This window comes from Vitis vinifera, chromosome 6, assembly GCF_030704535.1.
Source record: "Vitis vinifera cultivar Pinot Noir 40024 chromosome 6, ASM3070453v1".
NCBI classification, from domain to species: domain Eukaryota; kingdom Viridiplantae; phylum Streptophyta; class Magnoliopsida; order Vitales; family Vitaceae; genus Vitis; species Vitis vinifera.
In genome coordinates this window covers 9,328,883-9,331,977 of record NC_081810.1, presented here as the reverse complement: position 1 = coordinate 9,331,977, position 3,095 = coordinate 9,328,883, and positions in this window count along the sequence as shown.

Sequence of the window (3,095 nt, the reverse complement as noted above, 5' to 3'; positions counted from 1 at the left end):
ATACACGCAACCAGGCCAAGCATCTCAACAAGCTTCAAATCTTGAGCAAGCAATAGTGAATCTAAGCAAGGTCGTGGGAGATTTTGTTGGAGACTAGAAATCCATCAATACTCAACTCAATCAAAGAATCGACAATGTAAAGAATACGTTAAATAAAAGGATGGATGGAATGCAAAATGATCTATCTCAGAAGATAGATAATCTCCAATACTCAATCTCAAGGCTCACCAACCTTAACATAGTGCAAGAGAAGGGAAGGTTTCCTTCTCAACCTCACCAAAACCCCAAGGGTATCCATGAAGTGGAGGCTCATGAGGGAGAATCTTCATAGGTGAGGGACGTCAAAGCCATGATCAATCTGAGGAGTGGTAAAGAGGTTGAACTGCTAACACCCAACCCACATGATGAAACAGAGAGTGAAAAAGAGACAGAGAAGAGGAAGGAAATCAAAGGAAAGAAGAAAGGGAGCAGTGGAAGGAAAGAAGACCATGATTCAACAGTGAATGAAGATCCGGAGAAGATAGTTATCAATGAAGATGCGATGAAGAAACATATGCCTCCACCTTTTCCTCAAGCTTTGCATGGGAAAAAAGGAATCAACAATGCATTAGAAATTCTTGAAGTGTTGAGGCAAGTGAAGGTCAACATCCCATTACTAGACATGATCAAACAAGTGCCGACTTATGCAAAATTCCTGAAGGACTTGTGCACTATCAAAAAAGGGTTGAATGTGAATAAGAAAGCCTTCTTGACTGAGCAAGTAAGTGTCATCATACAGGCAAGTCTCCAATGAAGTACAAAGATCCGGGCTGCCCTACCATCTCAGTGATGATTGGAGGGAAGTTAGTGGAGAAAGCTTTGTTGGACTTGGAGGCAAGTGTGAATTTGCTACCATACTCTATCTACAAGCAATTGGGACTTGGTGAATTGAAGCCAACATCAATCACTCTATCTCTAGCAGATAGATCAGTGAAGATTCCAAGAGGGATGATTGAAAATGTCTTAGTTCAAGTTGACAATTTCTACTATCCAGTGGATTTTGTTGTTCTTGATACGGACCCAATTGTCAAATGAACTAATTGTGTTCCTATCATACTTGGAAGACCATTCCTAGCTACATCAAATGCAATCATCAATTGTAGGAATGGACTCATGCAACTCATGTTTGGAAACATGACATTGGAGCTCAATATCTTCTATATGTGCAAGAAGCCAATCAATCCAGAAGAAGAAGAAGGTCCAAAAGAGGTGTGCATCATTGACACTTTAGTAGAGGAACATTGTAATCAGAAAATACAAGAAGAGTTGAATGAAAGTCTTGGGGATCTTGATGAAGGGTTACCTGAGCCCTCAGATTTGCTTGCTATTCTACCACCTTGGAGGAGGATAGAAGAAATTCTACCTTTGTTTGATGAGGAGAAGACACAAGAAGTTGTTAAAGAGGAGGCCCCAAAGCTTATTCTGAAGCCACTACCCACGGAGTTGAAGTATGCATACCTAGAAGAGAATAATAAGTGCCTTATTGTTATATCTTCATCTCTTACCACTCCTCAGGAGGAGTGTTTACTTGAAGTTCTCAGGAGATGTAAGAAAGCAATAGGATGTCAAATGTCTAACTTGAAAGGTATCAGCCCTTTAGTCTGTACACATCATATATACATGGAAGAAGAAGCTAAGCCAGTTCGTCAACCTCAAAGAAGATTGAATCCTCATATGCAAGAGGTGGTGTGAGTTGAGGTTCTTAAGCTACTTCAGGCCAGTATTATCTACCCCATATCAGATAGCCAATGAGTGAGTCCTACTCAAGTAGTGCCAAAGAAATCAGGGATCACAGTGGTGCAAAATGATAAGGGAGAAGAAGTTGCTACACGTCTCACTTTAGGTTGGAGGGTGTGTATTGATAATAGAAAATTGAATGTTGTGACAAGGAATGATCATTTTCCATTGTCATTTATTGATCAAGTGTTAAAGAGAGTCTCAGGCCATCCTTTCTATTGTTTCTTGGACGATTACTCCGAGTATTTTCAAATAGAAATTGATGTTGAAGAATAAGAGAATACCACTTTCACATGTCCATTTGGAACATATGCCTATAGAAGAATGCCTTTTGGTTTATGCAATACACCTACAACATTCCAACGATGTATGTTAAGCATTTTCAATGATATGGTGGAGCGTATTATGGAAGTTTTTATGGATGATATCACCATATATGGAAGTGCATTTGAAGAATGCTTAGTCAACTTGGAAGCTGTTCTGAACCGATGCATTGAAAATGACTTAGTGCTTAATTGGGAGAAATGCCATTTTATGGTACATCAAGGAATTGTTCTTGGCCACATCATCTCCAAGAAAGACATTGAAGTTGATAAAGCAAATGTGGAACTTATTGTCAAATTGTCATCCCCAACAATTGTAAAAAGAGTAAGGCAATTCTTTGGCCATGCTAGGTTTTATAGGAGGTTTATTAAAGATTTCTCTAAACTTTCAAAGCCTTTTTGTGAACTATTGGTGAAGGATGCTAAATTTGTATGGGATGAGAGATGTCAAAAGAGTTTTGAGCAATTGAAGCAGTTCTTGATAATCGCTCCAATAGTGAGGGCTCCTAACTGGCAACTACCTTTTGAAGTGATGTGTGATGCTAGTGACTTTGCTATAGGAGCTGTTCTTGGTCAAAGAGAGGATGGAAAGCCTTATGTGATCTACTATGCAAGCAAAACATTGAACGAAGCGCAAAGAAACTACACAACCATAGAGAAAGAATTGTTAGCTATAGTTTTTGCCTTGGACAAATTTCGTGCTTATTTGGTAGGGTCTTTCATTGTGGTTTTCACTAACCACTCAGCTTTGAAGTACTTATTGACAAAGCAAGATGCAAAAGCAAGGCTGATTAAATGGATTCTCTTACTACAAGAGTTCAATCTCCAAATCAAAGACAAGAAAGAAGTGGAGAATGTGGTAGCTGACCACCTTTCAAGGCTGGCTATAGTGCATAATTCCCATGGTTTGCCTATTAATGATGATTTTTTTGGAGGAGTCACTCATGTTGTTAAAAGATGCTCCTTGGTATGCTCATATTGCTAACTATCTAGTTA